The sequence below is a fragment of the Sarcophilus harrisii genome, chromosome 1 (assembly GCF_902635505.1).
Source record: "Sarcophilus harrisii chromosome 1, mSarHar1.11, whole genome shotgun sequence".
Lineage (NCBI taxonomy): Eukaryota > Metazoa > Chordata > Mammalia > Dasyuromorphia > Dasyuridae > Sarcophilus > Sarcophilus harrisii.
The window spans coordinates 608,286,939-608,313,325 of NC_045426.1; the positions used below are offsets into that span (position 1 = coordinate 608,286,939).

General features: G+C 34.4%; 1 long non-coding RNA gene across 2 annotated transcripts in view; it reads left to right on the forward strand.

Annotated features, from left to right (window-relative positions):
* LOC116420685 overlaps window positions 1–26,387 on the forward strand; it is a 141,390-nt gene that overhangs the window by 51,687 nt on the left and 63,316 nt on the right. The window contains exon 3 of one of the 2 annotated variants that reach the window (XR_004231082.1): window positions 24,970–25,016. The exons of the other annotated variant lie outside the window; for it this stretch is intronic. This is a non-coding gene — a long non-coding RNA (uncharacterized LOC116420685). Of the gene's footprint in view, window positions 1–24,969; window positions 25,017–26,387 lie in introns of those variants that run through there. 2 annotated transcript variants of the gene reach the window in all.

Consider the following 26,387-nt stretch of genomic DNA (forward strand, 5'->3'; position numbering starts at 1 on the left):
GGGGATACCTGACCCATGCTCTACATCTCTCCATATCTTTCCTCCAAATGATTATCTAGTCTTTGGAGAATTCAAAGGAAGAGGAAATGACTTCCCCTACCACAATCCATTCTACTTTCTAATAATTAGTTTATTAGGGAATTTCCCCAAACAGTATCATTGTTCCTGCTTATGTTTTCTGGAGCTAAGTTAAATCAGTCTAATACTTTTACATCTGAGCTCTTCAAATACTTGAAGGTGAATTTCATATATTCATTAAAGGTCTTTTCCTTTCCAGATTCTCAATTTCTTCAGTCTCTCAGAAGGCCTTTCAGCAACCCTATTTTCTTTATTAAATGTGCTACAGTACTAACCATTTACTACTGTAGTCATCAAGCATATATTAAGTACCTACTATGTTAGTACTTGTCTTAAATATTAAGGAAAGTAGAGACCAAAACTAAATCAAAATAAACACACACAAAAATGCCCTTTATCTCAAAGAGCTAATCTAGCACCTTCTAGTTGGGGGAACAACATGAAAACAATTGTGTATAAATAATATATACACAAGATAAACTGCAAATAATTAAAGGGAAGATATAAACATTAAGGAGAATTTAAGAAATATTACTTGTAAGATGGACTTTTTAGCTATGACCTGAAAAAAAACCAGGGAAGTCAAGAAGTACAAATGAGAAGGGAGAGAATTCTAATCCTAGGGTGGGGGGAAAGACATCCAGAAGTCATGAAATGGAGCATATTAGAAATAGGAGCTGATGTAATTGTATCTCAGAATATTGGGGGTGGGGTTAGAGGGTTGGGGAAGAAGCTTACCATAAAGTTCAAGAAGATCAGGAAGGTAAGAGGATATCAAGTTATAAATAGCTTTTAAAACCAAACAGAGGATTTCATATTTGAGTCTAGAAATGAGAGGAAGTAACTGGAGCTCATTGAATATGGAAATGACTTGTTTACATCTTTTGAGGAAGATCTATTTGACAATTGAGTAAAGGACACACTGGAATAGGGAGATATCTGAAGCAGAGAAACCAACCAGTTGCTACTGCAATAATCCAAGTGTAAAATGATGGAGGCCTACATCAGGGTAATGGAAGTGTCAGAAGAGAGAGGAGGGTTTATAAGAGATGCTATGAAGATAAAATTCCCAGGAATTGGATAATAAATTTAATGAATTGAATATGTATGGTAGAATGGGAGTAAGGGAAAGAGTGAAAAAATGTGCAAAGTAATGGTGACTAAATATAAAAAACTATCACACACAATTTCTGCTCATTAGAAACTTCTAATCTTCTTGGCAGGGACAAATAATTGGCATGAAAAGTTCAAACACAACACAAGGAAAAACGGAAATGACAATATGATTATACATTATTCTACCACCCACACGATCTTCAACCAAACTGGCCCATTTAAGTGTCTGCAGTATTCTGTAATCCATTTCTTTCTTTCTCTTTTTTTAACCTCCACATCCTAGAATATCTAGCTTCCTTCAGTGCTTAAAGTGCCATTGCTTACTTCAAATATTTTATGATCAATCCTAAATTGCTAGTGCTTCTTTTAAATAATTTTATATTAGTTTGGTGCATATGTATTCTCCCCTGTTGTTTACCTTCTTAAATCATTATTGGCAGATTAGGTCTTAATAGGGTGGCCATTACCAAAGGTTCAAACACTACAAAGTGCTCTATGAACTGCATTCCTAAAATTACAATTCATGAGCTTCTACTAGTGCATTTCTATTTAGTAGTCAACCAGTAGATATGATTACTTCAAAGTAAAGCCATTTACTAAAATGATTGTGTAAGACTAATAGCTACACAATATTTCCCATAAATCTGAATTATACTGGTTTACAAATATTCCTAGTGGGAACAATAGGGATAACTTAGAATTATAGTAGAGTATACTAGTAGAGATACACATGTATAAAACATGTATAGGAACCTCATGAAAGTACCTGATGTACTTTCTTTTCTTGTGGTATCCTCATAGTACTCCCCAGGAATCATAGTATCTGGTTTGAGTGATTTGCTTAGCAGAGTTTTTTGGTCCTACTTTTCTCTGCAATTTAACTCCCAATTGCCAGGGCTGACTCTCTTAAATCTATAACTGGGTCTCTTTTATATTGCCAAAGATCATACACCCCAATTCTATTTTCTATCTTGATTTTCTCTTGATTCCTTGCCTTATTAGGGTATAATGCTGGGTATAATGCCTTTTACTGAGCAAGAAGATTCTAGTAGTATGCCATGACCAATTGGATAGGAAGGAAAGAGGACAGAGAATTTTCCTTTTCACTCCTTGATTTTAGAATCATTGCTCTCTGGAACAAGGTTTTTCAGAATTGTCTCTTCTTTACTGTATAGGCTAATCTTACTTAATTGATTGTTACTTCAAATGACTCTTGCTCTTCCAACTCTTCATGAGATCATTTGGAATTATCTTGACAAAGATAATACTGGAGTGTTTTGTCATTTCCTGAATGGAACATTCATTTCATTTCCTGAAACAAATGGTTTGATTTTAAGTGTCTGAAGTTAGATTTGAACACAGGAAGATAATTCAGCCCTAACACACAATTTTCTGGGCCACCTGGGAATGGCTTAAATTCTTAAAGAGTCATTTTTGCCAGAGAGAGCCCCCAATCTAATACAATCAAGTTTGATTAAGGAACTTCATACTTTAAGACTGAATACCTCTTTTTCTTTCACCTTCCCCTTTACATTCTATTATTTCAGCAGCTGAAATGTAATGAAGTCTATTAGTAATGGGTTTTCTGATCTATCATTTCCTCCTCAACTTCTCCTCCCTCCCCAGCAAAAATTATTTTGCAGTTACTTATCTATGGTACAAGCTGTTCCTTTCCCTTGAGCACAGAGGCCATTTATTTATTTATTTTGTCCTTTGTATCCTGAATTGTCCTTAACACTTTTAGGACTTATATATTTCTTGATGTTGCTAAGGACTTATATGAGAAATACTATTAATTATGAATCTTATAAAAGCATCTAGATGACCACTTGTTAGGGATATTTTTGAATTATTTCTGGGTTCCCTTCCAACTTTTGTGTTGCTGTGCCTGTGTGAATTTATAAAGGGAAAATATATAAATGAAGAATCAGTAGAACTCAGTGAATGTTTGGGTATGTGGGGGTTGAGACAGTAGAAACAGTAAAAGATGATTCTAAGTTCAGATCATAGGTATTTGGGGAAAATGGTAGGGGTGATATTAACAAAAACAAGAAAGAGGGAAGAGGTACTTGCTTTGTGAGATCTGAGGGGGGAAATTCATTTATTTTCTTTGTAATTTCCAGGATTAAGTGAAAGGAAGAGATACTTTGGGGGAATTGTTTTAAATGTATGTCTAAATGTGATGTCAAATATGCAATAATTTTACTTAGAATTATTTTATAGCAATTCATCTTAGAATATGGATTTATGTTCTATATTTTCAAATTTGGATTAATTTTATATCTGATGAGACCACTAATTAGCATATTAGTCCTATAAATTTTTGTTTCCTCATATATGTATAATATGATTCTTCCTTGTCAGATATTGTAGCTATTTTTCAATAGAGTATTGGTCAATCTAGTCGGAAAGCTTTTAATGAAACAGCTATAATTTTTCTCTAGTACACAGGCTCTTGGGAGTTTGATTGCAAAACTAGTTAAAATGACTTCAGTATATGACTCATGACTTATCATTTGTTATTCAGCTTGGAAAATAATTGGCTATAGAAGAAGAGTGTCCCAAATTTTTAGGGCAGAATAATTTCAGAAAGAAATACTGAATGATGTCTGCAGCAGAGAGTAAGAAGTAGCAGTAGTCAAAAACTTAGTGGTAATGGAAGGTAGGTGGTCCACATAGTTTTGAAGCAACTCCAGAGGAGTTTTTCCTGTGTCAGGGAGAGGAGGGAGACCAGAACAGTAGAAAAGGAAACAATCCAGAAGCAGTGGCAAGAGAAAAAATAATTGGAGCTTCATAGACAGGGAAGAAGGTAGAGAAGAGAGTCTGAACATGTGAAGCAACTATTCCCCACACAGAAATGCAATAAGAAAGTCAGTGATAAGGCTAATATAAGAGAAAAGATTCGTATTATTTTTGTGGATGGGAATTATACTAGCACTGGATCTATGACTTCATTTGGTACAAGAAATAACTTCTACCTATGCAGGTTGGTAACTTCTAGAGCACTGAGAAAGTAGGTGACTTGTTAAGGATCATGCAGCCAGTTTGTATCAGAAGCATGCATTGAACCCAAGTCTTAGCTTTAAAGCTAGATTTCTACTCATTTTGTACTATGCACTACTCACTATATCTATGATTGGGCATACACTGAAAAATAGAATTCCAGAGCATAGATAAAATAGCAACCATCTAACTAAATCTTGACAGTAGTTGCACTTTATTACTCATAAGAAATTGAATTATTTATGACAATGTAGATAGAATAGTTGAGGGAATGAAATCACATTGAGGGAAGAACAGTTTCATTTTTGCCTTTTTATTCCCTATGACTAACACACCACTGGAATATAGTAATTCAAAATGCTTGCTGAGAGATTGATTAGATGGCAGAATCAGATCTTATGCTGAGGGAATAGGAGGATGATGCTTTCTTCTACAGTAACAGAAGATGGAGGGGGAAAGGGAAAGAGATAAAATAAATGAGTTCTGTTTTGAATATTTTTAGTTTAGCATGTCTGCTGGACATCTAGTTTGAGATGTCTGAAAGGCAATTGGAGGTGTAAGATTATAGGTCAGTAGAGAGGTGAAGGAAGGATAGATAGATTTGAGAATCATCAATATTGCCGTTGTTCCGTCGATTCAGTAGTGCTTGATTCTTTCTTACCCTATTTGGGAGTTTTCTTGGCAAAGGTATTGCAGTTTATTTTTCCTTTTATTTCTCCAATCATCACCACAAGGATAGTTAAAATTCCTAGGATCTGATGAGATCACCAAGTGAATCAATATAATTAATATAACAAGAAGAGAAGAGGGTATAGGATAGAGCCCTGAGGAATAACTACAATCAGAGGGAGGACATGATTTGGATGAGGATCCAGCAAAGGGGAAAGAGAAGGTGAAGATAGAAGAAGAACCAGGAGAATGGTATTCTGAAAACTTAAAGAAGAGAGAGTTTCAAGGAGGGAAAGGTCAACAGAGATCTAGGAGAGTGAGGGTTATGAAAAAAGACATTGAATTTTGCAACTAAGATCATCAGTAATTTTGGAGAAAGCCATTTTGGTGGAATGATTAAGGTTGGAAGCCTGGTTGTCAGTGGTTAAAAAGAGAGCATGAGGCAAGAAAGTAGAGACTTTTATGGTAGATGGTATCTTTAAGGAGTTTAACTACAAAAGGCAGAAGAAATATAGGATCACAATTTACAGCAGTGAGCTGTAGAGCAAGTGAGGATACCAGCTGAGCTTATCATTAACTTTCTATTAATCTAGGTTTGGATGCTAATAATTATCCTTATGTCCTTCCTTTCCCTCACTCCTTCATAATATAGTAAATCAGATGCTAAGTCATCTCTTCTCTCTCTACAACATATATGCCATCTTTTCCCTTCTCCATGCTCATAGAACCAACATCAGATTTCATATTTAATTTATATATTTAATCATATTTTCATATATAACTTATCAGTATAGATTATTTTTCAAATATCTTTTTGTTTATTGATATCTTTCAATTTTATCTTCATATAGTTAATTTTTCTATTTTAAAATGAAACCTTAATACTGACAAAAAATAGTTGTCAAGTGTAGAGCTGATGATGTCATGCTCTTATTCAAACAGCAAATTATAGCTCTTCTGCTTTTAAAACCTTTCATAATGTGACTCCAGTCTATCTTTTTCAGGTTGTTTGCACATTTTTTATAGTCATCCCCCAAACAAATCTATCTTTGTGTTTTCTTCATATATGGTATTCAGTTTCTCCTATTTGTATATTTTTTTCTTAAGCTTTTGTCAGGTTTGTCTCCTTTGTCTCTCAGAAGCCCTCAAGGCTTAGTTCAATTGGCAGTTACTACAAGAAGCCTGTCTTAATTCTTCCAGTTAGTAATCCTACCTCACTAAAGTTACTTTTTATTCATATGGATTGAAATAGCAACTACACTGGTATAGGGAACTCCTAGCTGAGAAAACTCTCTATATCAATATAAGCTAGCACTGTTGTTGATACTGATAGACTGAGCATTTTAAAACACTGAGAGAACTTAAGTCACTTGCCTATGGTCATATAACTAGTCTGTGTCAAGGTAAGAATAAAACTCAAGTCAGCTTTCTGGACACCTCTAACCTCTAACCATCATTTTTTATGAAGTATTTACTTTGTATGTAAAGTACAAAAATTTTGTAATTAAAAATACATTTTTTATTGTTTTCTCCTCATCTAGAATATTTTTTTCCTTTTTTTTATTATAACTTTTTATTGACAGAACATATGCATGGCTAATTTTTTACAACATTATCCCTGGCGCTCACTTCTGTTCCGACTCTTCCCTTCCCTCCATCCATCCTCTCCTCTAGATGGCAGGCAATGTTATACATGTTAAATATATTATAGTATATCCTAGATACAATATATGTGTGCAGAACCGTACAATTCTCTTGTTGCAAGAAGAATTGGATTCAGAAGGTAAAAACAACCTGGGAAGAAAAACCAAAATGCAAGTGGTCCACATTCATTTCCCAGTGTTCCTTCTCTGGGTGTACCTGATTTTGTCCATCATTGATCAATTGGAACTGAATTAATCTTCTCTTTGTTGAAGAAATCCACTTCTATCAGAATACATCCTCATATAGTATTGTTGTTGAAGTGTATAATGATCTCCTGGTTTTGCTCATTTCACTCAGCATCAGTTCATGTAAGTCTTTCCAAGTCTCTCTGTATTCATCCTGTTGGTCATTTCTTACAGAAAAATAATATAGAATATAAATTTCTTAAGACTGAGAATAGTTTTCATTCTTATCATTGTGGACCCAATGGCTAGAATAGTGTCTGAAACACACTAAGTGCTTCACAAATACCTGCTGAGTCAAACTGAATTGAATCTACCATGTATAGAAACAATTTTTGAATATGAGAATCAGGAAATCAGGATTTTTATAATTAATTTGATTTTTAAAAACAAAATTAATATTAATTAAAATTTATCTAAATTCACATTTAGAATTTTTTTAAAATTTGGCTTTTAAATTTTTCCAAAGGAAAATATTTCAAAAATATTTGACTACCCATTACCTGTTGGCCAATAGAATTAAAGTTGTAATCCTTTATATTAAAATAGCACATTGGAATTCATAAAGGATTTCCCCATCCATGATCTCATTAGACCCTCATAACAAATATTCAGGTTGCAGAGGAGAGGTATTATTCACTCTGTGTATAGGAATGGAAATGGAAAGGTAGAGAAATTATATGATTCATCATATCACTGAGCTACTAACTGATAAATCTGGGAGTCAAGTCCTGAAATTTTCTGTTTTTAAATCCAGTGCTCCTACTATGGTATTTTGTGAAAATACAAAACTAGTGAACTTTGCTAAAAAGTCTTATGTAAGTATTTGTCATCTATTGGGTGATGAATTTATAACATATCAACACCATCAATACATCTTACTAATAATGAAAAGCTATTCCAATATACTTGTTTTTGTCCCCATTTTTACCAGTGTACTTGGTACTTAACTCTGCCCACTAAATGTTATAAAATTGGATGTGATTTGAACATAATTACTGAACACCCAGGGAGCATTAATGACTCCCTATCATTAAAATATTTTGGCACACACTAATTCTTCTGGAAGAGAAATGAATTCCTAGTTACTATTGCTATATCATTTCTTATGAAATGTCCATATGTTAGGAATTTGGTTGTTAATTTTTTTAGCAACTTTTAGGATTAGTGAGTTAATAAAAGATTGATAGAGTTTTATACATCTAAAATAGCTTACAAACCAGCCACAGCAGCCAACTACCTTAGAATGCATCTTGAAATCAATGTCAAAAAAAATTGAGAGATTAATAATACAGTACCTTGAAAATGAGTACAGGAGCCTTTTACTTATTTTACTTTGTCATTGGATAAGGTAAATCTAGTTTATGGGACTTCCAGATAATTTTATACATTTCAGTGACAATATGTTACTTATTTTAACCTTTCAGAATAGGAATCTATTTTATTTGATTAGCTTCATTCAGTTCTAGATAACAAAAAAATAGAATTATGACCACATAATCCTTCAAACTAATTCCATGGATTTATTGATAACATATGAATCAATTGGTACATGTACAAAAAGATGCAAGAATATACATGTTAATTGGCTTCTGGTTCATTCAATTTCTCAGCTACCTCTTTTTGGCCTAGAGAGAAAAAAGCATATGTTTTAATCCTATAAAAACCAAACTTTGTTCTGTTACAGGATATATGAGTAATTAAAATAATTATGAGAAAGACTTAGGAGTGCAAAGCCAGTCTTTTTTTCAAATATTCACTCAGGCACCTTCTGAAACTACTAATCATGAACAAGCTAGATAAGGATGGGGGGCTGCTGAATTCCTTTGGTGTCAGAGACCACATTCAAGGATCTATCAGTTATTTTAGCTGTCATCTCCTGCCTGCAGGGAGAAGGCACCAAGTTTGGCTAGCCTCTATAAATATTTCTCTGCTCTTTCAACATAATGGACTAAATACAATTTAATCTATTTGTGATGATGCAGGATCATCATAAACATCAATAATTTTTGAGCTCTTTATCATACGATATAAGTGATGAATTCAGCAACTAGTAATACATCTGAGGCAATTTTCCTTTACATTAAGATATTCCATATTATTATGGGCTTTTGTTATTTCTTATTTGAAAAGCTTTTTTCAGGTCTTTTGCCTCTAAGTCATTTGCCGTGCTTTTCTTTTTTCCCTTTAAACTTTGAGGATCTGGATCCAAATCTTCACTCTTCAAATTATTGCTGGGGCAAATCACTTCATCTTTATCTTTGGACCTCTGTTTCTTCATGTACAAAATGAGAAGGTTGCACTACATCTTCAAAGTCTCTTTCACTTCTAAATCATATTATACTGTTAACCTAATTTGTTTGGAGTATGTCTATATACTTGTAATGTCTGGGTTATCTCTCTGGAGGCTCTCAGGATAGGTCTTGGTCTTTAGGTGGAAAAGTGATGAAAGCAGGAGAGCCACTACAAGGCTGGTCAAAGATGGAGTCCTGAATCTTCTCTGTGTCAGTGTTTGAGACTCTTCTGTGTCGGCAGCTAAGAGACTCATTCCCAATCTTCCCAGCCCTTAAATACTTCAGTAAGATTACATCACTACAGCAAGTGAGCATGTGCAACCATTACATCATCATATCATATTAAGTATATATTTAGAGAACCATTATCTCACACTGAATAGGTGCTTAACTATCAGCACCTTACTGTCCTTGATTCAAGTATATACCTTTTCAGAGTTTTAGCCCTCTACATATACTTATTTCTTATTTTCTTCTGATTTGCCATTTTTAATCTCTAGAGTGGTTGATAGGCTTTCTTTCAATCTTACAAAGGTATAGTAATTACTAGACTTATGATTTTCAATGCATGGGGAATCAGCCCCCTTTCTCTTTGATGGCACTTTCTCTTTGAACACAACACAAGCCAGCACTTTCTCTGTATTTTAAAATCTTAGATTGCTGTTTGGGAGCACTGAACATTTAAGAAACTTGTTTCGTGTTATACAATGACATGAACCTAGTTATTCATAGCTCCAAGTCCAGACTCCTATATCCTCTCTGCTACAATGCTTTATTATATCCCTTCCTATATATCTCAGTCTTATAGGAATTGTATGTATTCAATCTATTGTTAAATATTCTATCAAGTATCTTTAAAAGATGCTAGAAGAACTCTGAATAAAGGAAATAGGAAAACCTAAAAATTTTCCTCAACAATATTATTAAGAAAATCATCAACATCTATTTTTTCTTGTTGTTGCTATTTTTCTAAATCATCACCAACTTAGTAGATTCTGTTATTTTAGAATCTCTGTTTTTACCTTTTCTGGACTATAGCTTAGGGGCATTCCATAGTTTGTTAGTACCCTGCCATAGAGAACCAGGGGAAGGGAAGGAAAATGAAAGCACTTAGCCCAGTAGTTGCTTAATAAATATTTATTAACTGGTTAATCTTCTTATTGCTTTTTTTTATTAAAAGATCATGTAGAAGAAGAAGTTGAAACCTAATGAACATTTTAGTTTCTTTGGGCATTTCTATTTTTCATATTTTCTGGAATCTTTGGGAAGTGATCACATAGAAAAATCATGTATTTTCTCTGACTCTGTCTCTTACTCTCTTTGTTTCTATATGTTTCTGTTTCTGTCTCTTTGTCTCTCTGTCTCTGTGTGTCTGTCTCTCTGTTTCTCTCTGTGTGTACTTCTATCTATTTCTCTCATTCTCTTTTTATCTCTGTTTCTCTCTGTGTCTCTGTCTCTAACTCTCTGCCTCTGTCTCTATCTCTCCTTGCCTGCCTGTCTGTCTGTCTGTGTCTATCTCTCTGTCTTTCATTCACTCATTTTGAAGATCTTCCTTACCACCAGAGACTAAAGCAGCCTTTAATTTCAAATGTACCCAGGAGTGGACACACTGGGAGTGATAGCAGAGTTACTGAGTATCTCAATGACTTTCTAGTTGTTAAAATATGCTTTAAGCACATAAGTGTCCATTGCCAAACTTCCTGTATAACAATATCACCCACTGAATCCTGCCTTCCTGTCTTTTCCTGATGGGACTGAGAGTCAAGAAAGTGCTCAGATTTCCTTCTCTGGGGCTATTTCTCTCACCAGTGTTCCAGTCCTTCTCCATCCCCTAGTAGCCAGGAACCTGGTTAAATTTCTTTCTTGGAATTATACCTTCCAGCCTGGCTTTTTTTTTCTCCATACTTCCATAAAATAGTGCCTTTGAACCAGGCTAGGAAGGCTGTGAATCCTTCCACAGTCTCTAATTTCTTCTGAGCTCTTATAAGATTTTTAGGGTAAAATCACTAATTTCCTTTGTCATTATGGTATCCCACCAATGATCTTGGCTATGCCACCACCAGTGTCCCAGTTAAAAAAAATTACATGCCTCTTGACAAATTCCAAAAATATAAAAAACCAATGTTTTAGTATTTAAATAGTGTTTTGTCTTCAGAATAAACACTGAAAATGAATACCTAATCAAGGAAATGACTAGGTAATGAGGTCAGAATTTTTTGTACACATTTTTAATCACAATCATTGCAATTGACCTTCTTTCTCTGTTTCTACATTTTTAGAAGGGAAGATAAAAATGGCAATAATTATAGCACCACATATTTACATTTACTTAATTATTTTTAGTTAGGTCTCACTCTTTGTTACCACTTTTGAGGTTTTCTTGGCAAAGATACTAAAGTGGCTTGTCATTCCTTTTCCAAGGACTTCTCCAGCTCATATACAGATGAGGAAATTGAAGCAAACAGGTTTAAGTGACTTGCCTAGGGTCATGTAGCTAGAAAGTATCTGAAACCAGATATTAATTAGCTTTTCTTGATTCTAAGCTTGTAGTGTTCTTATTGGTCTCTGGACCAGCTCTCATTTCAGTAGAGTAATCACCATGATAATAACCAGGTGTTAACATCTGAAGTCCAAATTTTTTATTGTCTCCTTGCCTGTGGCCCAGTTAGCTTTCTTGAGGCCCTTCAGACCAGCCTTGAGGGGAGCAGGAGGACAGACCAGCCACCACAAGGCTGATGAAGATAGAATGAATATCTCTCCTTGGCTCTGAGAGCTTGAGCTCCTGCCTCCAGTCCTCTGTCTCCTCAAAATTTGTCTCTGAGCCTCTTGGTCCCCCAGGAGAGCCACCAGGAGCGTGACAAAGATGAAATGAATCTATCTCTCAGTTCCTCTGAGTCTGAACCAGTCTCTCCCAAAGTGCAGGAAGAAGGAGAATCACCAGGAACGTGATCAAAGATGGAGTGTTTCTGGCTGAGTTTGTCCCAGCTTATATGCTCTATTTTAATTACATCATCATAGATGTGAATCTTATAGAACTATATTAAGTACTAAGTACATGTACTGAACTAGAGAACTATTAATCACCATGCTAAAATAGATAACTATTGTCTTATCAATTCTGCTTACTTAACACCTTGTAAGAATCCTTGTTTCAAGTACAGAGTTCTGGCCCATAACATAAGTCTAGCACTCTATCCACTGTCTCACTGCTAGATTCATATATCACTTTACAATTTATATCTGTTTTCACCTCAGTAGTAAAAGGAATAACATATAACATTCATGTTTGGCAAAAAACAAAAACAAAACAAAACAAAAAAAACTTCAAAATACAGAAATGTATTTTAACAGTGAGAGATCCTTGAGAGCAAGAACTGTTTTTGCCTCTTTTTATATCCTTAGCATAATTCTGGGCATATAGTAGGAATTTAACAAATATTTGTTATTGACTAATTGTAGAAAGAGTACAAGAATTGGAATCTGAGTTTGAGTTACAACTGAATCACTTCCTCCCTATGTGATATTCAGCAAATCATTTTATCATATTATGCCTCAGTTTCTTCATCTGTAAAATGGAGGAAGTAATAATTGTACAACCTGGATCAAAAAGACTCTGTAAAAAATATTTTGTAGTTCTTAAAGTGTTATATAATTGTGAGTCATCATTACCATTACATAAGTCAAGCATATCTTGTCTTACCCTGCATATATAGTGTTGGCTACCAATGAAGAAGATGGGTAGTTTGGAGATTGTCATGAAGAGTATTAATTTAAAGCATCAATGGAGTGGGACATTGTGATGTTGCAGCAATAAAAGGATGGTACTCATCAGCATAGGAAAAAAAAGTTTGAAATGAGATAAGATTAATTTCAGTTGAATTAAAGGAACATTTATGAAGAGTCCATACTTAGATGGAAAGAGAAATTCCATTTCAAATAACTGTAGATAATATAAAATTTTGGAAGTCTATCTGCCAAGACAAATTCAGGAACTATAGGAACACTTCCCACATAAATTGAGTTAGCTAAACAAGTAGAAGAATATCAAGTGTTCATGAGTAGGTTGAGCTAATATAATAAAAATGACCATTCTACCTAAATTAATTAATTAAAAAATAAATTAACACATTCATTCAAACTGCCAAGAAATTGCTTTACAGAACTAGAAAAAATTATATTAAAGTCTATCTGGAAAAATAAAAGATCAATAATTGCAAAGGAATTAAGGGGAAAAAACAGCAAACAAAGATTGCCTAGTTGTATGAGACTTAAAACTGTATTACAAAGCAGTGATCAACAAAACCATTTGGTACTGGCTAAGAAATAGAGTAGTTGATCAATGGAATAGGTTAAATTCACAAGATACAATAGTCAATGACTACATTAAACCAATGTTTGATGAATCCAAAGACCCCAGCTTCTGGGATAAGAACTCATTATCTGACAAAAATTGCTGAGAAAATTAGAAAACAGTATGTCAGAAACTAGGCATTGACTAACCTCTAATATACCAAAATAAGATTGAAATAGTTCATGATTTAGACACAAAGGATGATATTTTAACCAAATTAGGAGCACAAGAGCTAGTCTACGAATTCTATGAAGAAGGAAGGAATTTATGGCCAAAAGAGAATTAGAGCAAAATTAAGAATTTTGATTATATTAAATTTTTAAAAGGTTTTGTACAAACAAAACCAATACAGGTAAAATTAGAAGGGAAACAGAAAACTGCGGGGGGGGGGGAATTGTATGAGCAAGGGTTCTGATAAATGCCTCATTTCTAAAATATATAATTGACTCAAATTTATTAATATGCAAGCCATTCTCCAATTTATAAATAGTCAAAGGATATGAAAAGACAATTTTTAGATGAAGAAATTAAAGTCATTTCTAGTCATAGGAAAACAAATATTCTAAATCATGATTGATTAGAGAAATGCAAATTAAGACAACTCTCAGATTGGCTACATGGACAGGAAAAGATAATGATGAATGTTGGAGGAAATGTAAGAAAACTAGGATACTAATACATTGTTGGTGGAGTTGTGAACTGATCCAATCATTCTGGAGAGCAATTTGCAACCATACCTAAAGGGCTATCAAAGTACACATACCCTTTGATCCAGCAGTGTCTCAACTAAGTCTATATCCCAAAGAGATCATAAAAAAGGGAAAAAGACCCACATGTGCAACAATGTAGTGACAAGAAACTGGAAACTGAGTGCATGCCCATTCATGGGCATCCCATTAATAGGAGAGCAACTTCGACAAATGTTAATTATAGCAAGAAAAGAAGAAAAAAAAATCAAAGGAATTAGACAAAACCAACACTCTTTGCTGATGATAAGATGATATACTTAAAGAACTCTAGAGATTCAACTTAAAACTAGTTAAAATAATTAGCTAAAGCAAAGTTTCAAGATACAAAATAAATCCACATAATTGTCAGCATTAATATATGACCAACAAAGCCCAGCAGCAAGAGATAGAAAAAGAAATTCCATTTAAAATTATTGTAAACAATATAAAATATTTGGAAGTATACCTTCTAAGATAAATCCGGAAACTAGGTGAATACCATGATGAAACACTTTTCACACAAATAAACAATTGGAAAAATATCAATTGCTCATGTCTGGGCCATGCCAATATAATAAAAATTACACTTACACCTAAGTTAATTTGCTTAGTCAGTGCCATATCAATCAAACTACCAAAAAGTTTTATAAAGATAGAAAAAATTACAACAAAATTCATCCAGAAGAATAAAAGGTCAAGAACATCAGGAGAATCAATGCGGAAAAACAAATGAACAAAAAATTGGCTTAGCAACGTCAGATCTCAAAATAATAATCATCAAACTATCTAGTACTGGCTAAGAAACAGAATGGTGAATAAGTCAGATACGTTGGATACATAAGACATAATCATAATTGACCATGATGAACTTGCTGTTTGATAAATTCAAAGACCCTGGCTTTTGGATAAGAACTCACTATTTGACAAAAACTGCTAAGAAAACTGGAAAATATGATATAAACTAAATATAGACCAACATCTTACATCATATACTAAAATAATATCAAAATGGTTATATGATGTAAGCATGAAGAGTGACACCATAAGCATATCAAAAGAGCAAGGTGTAGGCTAACTGTCAGATCTATGGAAAAGTGAAGAACTCAAGACCAAACAAGAGATATAGAGAATTATTACACATAAAATAGATGATTTTGATTAGATAAAATTGAAAATTTGTGTACAAACAAACCAAATTAAACCTAGATTAGAAGGAAAACAGAAATCTGGAAAGCAGTCTTCACAGAAAATGTCTTTGATAAAGGCCTCATTTCTCAAACAAAAAAAACAGAGTCAAATTTATAAGTATAAAAGCCATTCCCTAATTGATAAATGGTCAAAGAACAAGCAGTTTTCAGATGAAGAAATGAAAGCTTTTGCTAGACTTATGAATAAGAACTTGAAATCACTTTTGATTAGAAAAATGTAAATTAACTCAATTCTGAGGCATTGACCTCACACTTATCAGATTGTCTAATATGACAAAAAGTGAAAATAACAAATGTTGGAAGGGATGTAGGAAAATTGGGACAGAAATGCATTGTTGGCAGATATGAACTGATCCAACCATTCTGGAGAACAGTTTGAAACTAGACTTAAAGGATAATCAGACTGTGCACACTCTTTGATCTAGCAATTCCATTACTTGGTCTGTATCACAAAGAGATTATAAAAATCCGAAACGTACCTACATGTGCAAAAATATTTATAGCATCTCTTTCATGGTCGTGAAAAAATTGAAAACTGAGGGGATGTATATCAAATGGGGAATGGCTGAATAAGTTATGGTTTATGAATGTAATGAAATACTTTTGTGCAATAGGAAATGATGAAAAGGTAGATTTCAGAAAAACCCCGAAAGATTTCTATGAAATGTAAAATGAAATGAACAGAACCAGAAAGACATTCTATACAGTATCAGCAACATTGTGTGATAATGATGAATTATGAATGAATTATTTTCTGCTCAGTTATATAATGACCAAGAAAAGTACAAAGGACTCACTTAGGAAAATGCTATCCATATCCAGATAAAGAACTGCAGATAAAAACATACTTTTCCCCCACTTTATTCTTTTTTGTTTTTGTTTTTCCTTTTGATGTTTCTTCTTTCACAACTGTGATTAATACAGAAATATGTTTTCCATCACAACATATATATAACCTATATCAAATTGCTTATCATTTTAGGAAGGATGGGGGACAAAAAATTGGGAGAGAAAATTTGGAACCCAAAATGTTGTAAAAATGAATGCCAATTTTTTCTGGACATGTAAGCCAGAAAAAAAATACTATTTTTAAAAACACGGTTCTCATCAGTGCCTGCCTCTAATAGAATTTTTGACTGGACTTAATTCTCCATGGACTTGGCTTTTTTATGCTTTAAGGGCCTGAGGGATATCATTCAAGTCTTAGGGATGATTTACCTGACTTTAAGGAAAAATTAGGCTAATCCAAACAATAAGAACCCCAGTTTACATTGCTTTATTATGGAGGTGAGGCAAGTGTAGATAGATAAAACATTGATAACTTTTAAAATTGAGCCCAATATCTTTGCATAGAAGTCATGTCAATAAGCATTTCTTAATCACTTACTAATAACCAGGGACTGTGCTAGGTATTGGAGATGTAAATAGAACCAAAAAGAAAGCCAGTTCCTATTGAGGAAGAAGTGTAGAAAATATTTTGCATTCAATAACCAGTTATTATGAGCCTACTGTCTACAAGGTCCTATATTATACGCTGGAGATATGAAGTAATACAAAAAATATTTGTCATTAAGAACTATTCAAATATTCACTTGGGGGGATATATGAACAAATATTTTAGATTTTTTTTTTTGGTTTTGGCTACCTGTTTTGGTTACTTCCTTCTCTTCATGACCCCACTTCAGGTTTTCTTGGCAAAGATACTGAAGAAGTTTGCTAATTCCTTCGCTACCTCTTTTTACAGATGAGGAAACTGAAGCTGATAGAAATGAAAAGACTTATCCAGGTTCACACAGATAATAAGTGTCTGAGAACAGATTTTAACTCAGGAAAATTAGTTTTCTTTACTTCAGGTCTGGTGCTTTATTCATTACAACACTTAGCTGCCCTGCACTCAGATAATAAAATACAAAAATATATACGTTTCCAATTATATACAATTATATTCAAGTGTGTATACACACATTATATATATAATATTCTTAATATATACAATATCCTTAATTTTTTCATCTGTAAAATAAGGTGTTTGGATTTGATGACCACTAAGCTCCTTTCCAACTCTAAATCTAGGAAGGAAAGTCCTAGAATCAAAGGTAGTACTTTTGTTGAGCCTTGTAGAAGCTAAAAATTACAAAAGGTACATATTATATGATAAAAACATTCCAGACTGAGGTTTGGCCTTTCCAAAAACATGTTAGGTGTTGAAAAGAGCAAGTATGTCATTTTAACTGGAATATTAAATGTTTTGGGACAACTAATATGAAACAATTGTGGAAAGATATGTTGGACACAGATTGTAAAGAACTTTATAAACCAAAGAGAGAGAGAGAGAGAGAGAGAGAGAGAGAGAGACAGAGAGAGAGACAGAGACAGAGACAGAGAGAGAGAGAGAGAATATTTCATTCCCAGGCCATAGGAAGCCAATGAAACTTCCTAAGCAGGGCAGTGATATAGTAATTGTATTTTAGGAATATCAACTTGGTATCTATATGTAAAGTGGATTAGAAATGGCATAAAATAGAAGGAGGGGGAGTGTTTTAAAACCAGATTAAGAGAAAAAGCAAGGGAATCAATATTCTTATCAATGTATATCTTTAGACTCATAGTCTTTCTTTTCACATGGATACTTAAAAAGGTTCGTATTCAAGATGAGGACAAATGTAAACTTTAGGCTATATTTTATAAAATTCTAGATTCTGCATGTTCATGCCTGCATATAAACATTTTCTAAGTAGTTATGTGGATGAGACGTTACTGTGAGAGATCTACTACTCCTGGCACCTGGTAATAATCATGACCCAGCATCACACAGACGTTTCCCAATATCAAATATAAGCAGATGTGAGTCTTTCCTCTAAGGGCATTTTGTATTTATGTTCTTGAATTTAGGTTATCACTCTGATCCTAAACCACTTTTATTACACAGCCTGTTTCCAATCAGAAGAAAAGGCTTTTACCAAAAGGTATTAGTGATGGATAAAATGAACCACTAGAGAAAATAAAATAAACATAAATTTCTTCAATGGTTCATTTAATTTTCTTATTTTGCAAAGACTTACTAAATTCTTTTGGTATCAGATATCTCATAAGATTTGTTATTTTGTTCAGAAGTGGGTCAAATAATAATTTAATCCCAAAAAATAACATCAGCAGCATGAAGTGATCCCTTGAAGAAGGTTACCTATTCCTAGTTGGTTCTTTTTGCTTGTTTTTAAAGAATTCTAATTTATACTAATGTTGTGCCACAGTTCTCTTTTATTATCCTGACTCAATTCCTCTAATTCTCCTGTATCAGTTTCCCTAAATTGTCCTGCCTCTGTTTCCCTAAATTGTTCTGCCTCAGTTCCTAATTGTTCTGCTGCAAGTCCACCCCTCCCTCCGAATAATCATGATCCAGAGAAGGAGAAAGACCTTCTGTCTTAGACATCATGAACCCAGCCCTTCCCTACTTATCAGAATGTCTGGTGCCTCCCCCCATTTTGTCATGGTTCTTCTTTATCCCAAAGGACCATAATGAATGCTGCCTTCCCCCAACCTGTCAAAAACAGATTGAGAGTCTCTTCCACTCTCAGTGCTCTGACCCACCCCTGTCTTGGTCTACCCCCGGTAGCTTACAGTCATGTGTATATATACTTAATAGGAAGCACACATTAGCTGCTGGATACTTTGTTCATCAGGCCTGGGGGCAACATGCCCCCAGCACAATCTCTCCCTTTCAAATAAAAGATTAAAAACTCTCTAATCTCCATCTTGGCCCCAGTTTCTCTGGCATTACACTAATACTTCCTTGGTGGACTTGTGAATTGGTCTAAATTTTCTGGAAAATAATTTGGAATTATAAAGGGAAAATGATTAAATTGGTCATACTCTGTGACTCAGTGATTCCATTGCTTAGTTTACATATCTCATTCATCAAGAAACAGTGGGGTTTGTGTTATGGGCCAGAACTCTGAATTTGAAACAAATGATTCTTACAAGGTACTAAGTCAATGGAATTGATAGAGACAAAAGTTATCTAATTTAGCATGGTGCTTAGCAGTTCTCTAGTTCAGTACATGTACTTAGTACTTACCATAGTCCTACAAGATTCACACCAGATAGTAAAGGATTTGGACTTTAGCACCTGGCTACATTTGTGGTAATTACTGAACTGAAATGAAGGCTTCTCCCAAAGACCCCCAAGGAAACCTTAACAGAGAACATTACACTTTAGAGAGAATATTACATTTTGGTGTCTGAACGTGGGACAGACATGATCCTGATTTCAGTGGAAAAGTCTCCTCCACCCAGATATTAGGGTGAGAACAAAAATAGACAAGGAAACTTTGTTAAAGGGCTAAAGTAGTAATCCAGCTAAAATGGGACAGATGTTTAGAAAACAGCCTTATTTTTCATTTCAAGGAAAATGTGTAGAGAGCATTGTCAGACTTATGAAAAGCCAAGGTTTGATTATAATTTGGGAGCAGATCACTGAACTTTTAGAAACTGCACAGTACATATCACTAATACATATCTAAGGGAAAAGAATTGGATGTAGGGGAGTGGAAATTAATAGGAGAGCAACTTCGACAATGAAAATGGATCTGACTCAATTTCCAAAGATACACTTTATACATACAATTTAATACAACTGGCTTTAGGAAATTATATAAGTTATAGAATAAGGAAAAAGAGGAAAGAGCAGGAGGGGGAGGATCCAAATATGCTAGGTGAAAAGGATGAAGAATCAGATAAGAATGGAGTTAAGCACATTTCTGAGTTTAGTACTTCACAGCAGAAGCTGTTAGGGCATTCCCCATCCCCCGACCTACTTTCCTCAATTAACCCTTCATGCATGGAGGGGGAAGGAGGAGGGGGAGAGGCAGTAACACAATCAGCACCACCTATGAAACAGTCTATGGGAAGATGACAAAAAGTACTGGTTAGGGCAAAAAGTGAAGGACAGGATGTATCTGATTTAATAAATGCATACCCTGTGATTGAAGAGCTTGACTTTTCAGGTCAACAAAGGAGAAGATACATTCCTTTTGATCTGGAAAAAAATTAAGGATTTGAAAAAGGGTTACACTCATTATGGGGCTACATCATCTTATATTAAGATGTTACTAGAGAGTTTGGCTTATGAAATTTTAACCCCTAGTGATTGGAAATCCATAACAAGGACATGTTTAGAACCTGAACAAAACTTGTTGTGGCTTTCAGAGTACCATGAATTATGTAGGATTCAAGCCCAATGCAATAAGCAAACTGGAGTTAATGTACAAATCACCTTTGACCAATTAGCAGGTGAAAATCAGTATTCAGAGAATTCAGCACAGATTAATTACCCCATAGGGGCATATGAACAAATTGCTACTGCTGTTATAAAAGCTTGGGGTACTCTCCCAGGGAAAGATCAAGGGGAAGCCTTCACAAAAATAGAGTAAGGTCCCAATGAACCCTTTGCAGATTTTGAGGGACGTTTGCAAACAGCTGTCACAAGAACTATTAGAGAAAATCCAGCTACAGAACAGAAAGGGACCTGTATGTGTGATGACTGCATTTACACCCAGAGTATTTTAAAATCTGCTGGAGTCAGGATAAGGGAAAATCCTTGATCTTTATTCTTTGCAGAGGTGAAGGGGAATGGCAATAGGAAGTAAGAGCAATTGCAACACAAATCAGGCCAGCAGTGCCTCTGCCTCTCATACTCTACCCACCAAATCTTCTATGCAATATCCTATACAACACATCAAACTTGCACAAAGAGTGGGCAGGGCCATTCTTTCTCCAAGCATATATTAATAAAATATTGTCCAATTGCTAATTAGCCTTCAGTGATTGAACGTGAGTGCATCTGCTCAGCTTCAGCCCATTACATAGATGTGCAAGAATGTTTGTGGCAGCCCTCTTTGTAGTGGCCAGAGAAACTGAGTAGATGCCCATCCATTGGAGAATGGCTGAATAAATTGTGGTATATGGATATTATGGGATATTATTGTTCTGTAAGAAATGACTAACAGGATGATTTCAGAAAGGCCTGGAGAGACTTACATGAACTGATGCTGAGTGAAATGAGCAGGACCAGGAGATCATTATATACTTCAACAATAATACTATATGATGATCAATTCTGATGGACCTGGCCATCTTCAGCAATGAGATGAATCAAATCAGTTCCAATGGAGCAGTAATGAACTGAACCAGCTACACCCAGTGAAAGAACGCCTGCCTGCATTTTTTATTTCCTTCACAGGCTAATTGTACAATATTTCAGAGTCTGATTCTTTTTGTACAGCAAAATAACTGTTTGGTCATGTATACTCATTTTGTATTTAATTTATACTTTAACATATTTGACATGTATTGGTCAGCCTGCCGTCTAGGGGAGGGAGTGGATGGAAGGAGGGGAAAAATTGGAACAAAAGGTTTGGCAATTGTCAATACTGTAAAATTACCCATGCATATAACTTGTAAATAAATAAAAAAACCTATTAAATTTTTTTTTTAAATTCAGCTACAGAAATAATGATAAGACAACTGTCTGAGAAAAATGCTAATGAGGTTTGCAGAAGACTTATATGGGGACTACACAAAAATGCTCCTTTAGAGGAGATCATAAGATGCTGTGCCAAAGTGGGCACAGATGCTTATTATACTCAGATTATGATGAACATGGGAAGACAGGGTCCCTCTTGGCAAGGGATTTCTAGGGAGACTTGCCGATGTTTTCAATGTGGAAAAATTGGACATCTGAAAGCTCAATGTAGGTGAAGAGATAGAGTGAGAAGATAGGGTGAGAGAAGACCTAAAACTCTATGTCCAAAATGCCACAAGGGTTTTCACTGGGCCTCAGAATGTAGATTGACTCAGGGAAATGAGAGGCAGGGCCCAGCTCCAAGATGTTATACAAAAGACAAGTGGGCATGATGGCAGCAGAGGTTACACACAGAAAGTCTTTAAAAATTCAGAACTCTGATGTGATCAATCAGCAGAAAAGCAATCGCATAGCAGAAAGGGATTACATGATCAATCAGCAGAAAAGTAATCATATGGCAGAAAGGGATTACAATTGGGGAGAATACAGGCTTTTTTAACCCAACAGATGGGCAGTGTCCAGTGCAAGCAGCTTCAATATAATCTCCAGGTGATGAGGAGAAATCTAGAAAGTGGTAAATAGAAGGGAGTTGATAGATTAACTTCTTGGGAGAAAGGGTTTGCTTGTGTTTCTACAGATGGAGGAGGAATCAGATGGGTATCAATGAGCCATATTCATCTTGTCCATTGGAGAGAGATGGAAAACAGTGAAAAACTTCTAAACAAAGGAGAAGACCTAAGAAATATCTGACACTGAAAGAGCATGGTTGATAATGGGACTGTTAAAGAACTTCAAAACCCACAGGAATCACTGGATTTCCTGAGATAAAAAATTGTTGATAAAGACTGTTGCAGAACTTGAAAACCATCAGGAATCATTGAATTCCCTAACACAAAATGAGACTATTGCAGGACTTCAAAATTTGCAGGAATTATTGGATTCCCTACACACATAAAGTAACAGACTATAGATTCCTTTTGGACTATTTCTAGGACTTAAGGACATGTATTATCCCTTGATTCATGTTATTTGTTACATCACTACTAGCCTGTGTTACTATGTGCTTATGTAATTTATGTAATTATGTGTAATAACTCCCATATTGATGTATTTATGTATATCTGTTTTAAGAGTGAGCCTCTTCAGAGACCTGTTAATCTGTTTTGATTACCATTTCCTTTGGTGTTTTCATCTCCCTTCCTAAGATGTCAGGAATGGCATAATCACTGCCTTTTATGGTGTTTTCACCCCTTTTTTAGCATTCAGGGAAGGCGTGATCACTTCCTTTTTTGGGGTTCTCACCTCCTTGAGAAGTCAGGGAGTTCATAACCATCATCTATGCTCTAAAACAAAAGAAAGCAGGAGATGTTATAGGCCAGAACTCTGAACTTGAAACAAAGGATTCTTATAAGGTATTAAATCAGTGGAATTGATAGAAACAATAGTTATCTAATTTAGCATGGTACTTAACAGTTCTCTAGTTCAGTACATGTACTTAGTACTTACTATAGTTCTACAAGATTCACAACTTTGATAAGATAACATATATAAGCTAAAAGCCTCAGCCAGGATTCAGTCAGGGAGCTTCAGAAGCCAGAGAAGGGAGGCGGGAGCTCAAGCTCTCGGAACCAAGGCCAGTCTGAAAAACTCTCCAAAAAGCTGCCCAGCCCCAGGAAGGAGATAATAAAGTATCTGGACTATAAGAAAGCTAACTGGGCCACAGGAAAGGAGACATGACTTGGAAAGAGACAATAAAGGATTTGGACTTTAACCCCTGGCTATTCGTGTGGTGATTACTGAACTGAAAGGAAGGCTGCTTCCAGAGACCACAAGAAACCCCCAACAAGAGAAGATTACATTTTAGAGAAGAATATTACAGGTTTGGAAGTCCAATGTGTGTTAAGATAGTCAAGGCATCTTATTCTATGGTAGCAAAGAATTAAGAATGTAATAGATATCTATTGACTGCAAAGTGTCTGAACAAATTGCAGTATGTGAATGCAATGTAATTTTCATATGCCATATGAAATATAAGATGTGAATATTTTGGATGAATTTGTGCAAACTTGTATGAACCAACACCTAGCAAAATAAACAGGATCAACAGAATGAATAAACAGGATGACTTCAGTAATAATGTTAGTTAAATTCTCAAAGGTAACTAAACTCAGAGAAACTGACACTTTAAAATGATTATGGAAAACAAAAGAAAAAAAATGTAATTTACACCACCCAGAAGAGAAGATGTTAAATGTAGAACATTAGAATGTTAAATGTAGAACATTAGAAATACAGTGCATATTTTTTTTCAGAGACCAGTTCCAGGGTAACAGATCAACAAGAGTCCTTAGAAATGATTGCAGTGTAAACCTAAGTAAATAAATAAATGAAAGTATCATTTCACTCTAAGGCTTCTATTTCATTTATATTGGGCTTTTCCAAAAAAGGAAAATCCTTCTATAAATGCAAATATGTGTCATTTTTCTTGGCAAAGATCCTAGAGTGATTTTCCATTTCCTTCTTCAATTATTTTTATAGATGAGAAACTGAGGCAAATACGGTTAAGTAATTTGCTCAGAGTCACATAGTTAGAAAGTGTCTGAATACGAATTTGAATTATGAAGATAAATCTTCCCAACTCCAGGCCTGGTACTTTACTCACTGTAACACTAGCTGGCTTTGAAGAATTTTTACTTTACATTTAGTCAAATGTAAAGGACCCTGTAGACCAATAGAACTGTAACACTCCTTCTCCTACAAAGGAATGCTTAATGGGTTAAAGGTTCCTCTCTCCAACTCAAATAAAAATACATGCAAAAGATTTATGTCGCATTGTGGTTTCACAAGGGAAGGAATTGTAGATCTTTGTCAACTAAATGGTCTTAGATTTTAAAATTGAGTCACTCATATACTTGGATTCATATTCTATTTTCAACTTGCTATGGTTTTCAAGTGGCAAGGCAGAACTGGGGCTAGACTCCATTATTATGTTAAATAGATATTTTTTAGAGCTTTATCTAATTATTTCATTTGATTTACTTTATTTGCGATGACAGGACATGTCATACTCTGTGGAAGCTGTCAGGAAGAACTAAATTCAGGTATTGTCTCTGGAATATATGTCTATTATAGTTGTATGATCATAAGCAAGTAACTTAACCTTATAGTGTCTCAGAAATCACTAAAAATTTATGACAAATTGGATGGAGGGAGTGTCCACACCATTAGTTTTCTATACCATTAGGATTAAACTTAAATAGATCCCTGCAGGACATACATAAACTGAGAAAATCACAAATTAGCATTATTTATGTTGTTAACAATTCCCTATTTATACTACCCTTTACCTTGAAACAATTTAAAAATCATCTTCATGTATATATATATAGAGTTTTTCATCATGAAGTCATTTGCTCATTTTATGGGATGTGCTTATGAAGCTGGAAAATGTATAATTGTCCTAGAAACATGAGCAGGTTGTTTTGAAAATACTATGTTCTATTTTTCTAGTTAATAGACTTTGGAATAAAATATTTTCAGATTAGGAAAGTTATCAAATGAGTTTAAATTCCATTCTCCTAAATAAGATGTTTTTAAAATTATGTTTTTTCATTGATCAATCATTTATATTTCCTCTCTCCCACACAAACTCAAAATTACAAACAAACAAAAAAGTTACCAACAAAGCCCAGCAGCAAAAGATAGAAAGAGAAATCCCATTTAAAGTAAGTGTAGATAACATAAAATATTTGGGTGTCTTCTTGCCAAGAGAAAGCCAGGAACTATATGAATACAATTACAAAACACTTCACACAAATAAAATGAGATCTAAACAATTGAAAGAATATCAAGTGCTCATGGGTAGCCTGAGCTAATATAATAAAAATGACAATTTTATTAAATGTATTTATTCCATGCCATACCAATCAAACTGCCAAGAAATTAATTTATAGAGCTAAAAAATAACAAAATTTATCTCAAAGAATAAAAGGTCAAGAGTTTTAAGGGAATTAAAGAAGAAATATAAAGAAAAGTGATTTAGCTGTGCCAGAGCTAAAACTATATTATAAATTAACAGTTATCAAAGCTGGCTAAAAAAAAGAATATTGGTTCAGTGGAATAGGTTAAGGTCACAAAACACAATAGTTAATGCTGTAGGAATCTAGAGTTTGATAAACCCAAAGATTCCACCTTCTGGGATAAAAACATATTTGACAAAAATGGCTAGAAAAACTGAAAAATGATATGGCAGAAACTATTGACAAAGATCTAACACACTATACCAAGATAAGGTCAAAAATAGGTTTATGATTTAGACATAAAGGGTGATATTACAAGCAGATCTGAAGAACAAGGGATAGTCTACCCCTCAGATATGTGGAGAAGGGAGACAATTATGGCCAAAGAAGAACTAGAGAATATTAAGAAATGCAAAACAGATAATTTTGATTACATTAAATTAAAAAGATTTTGC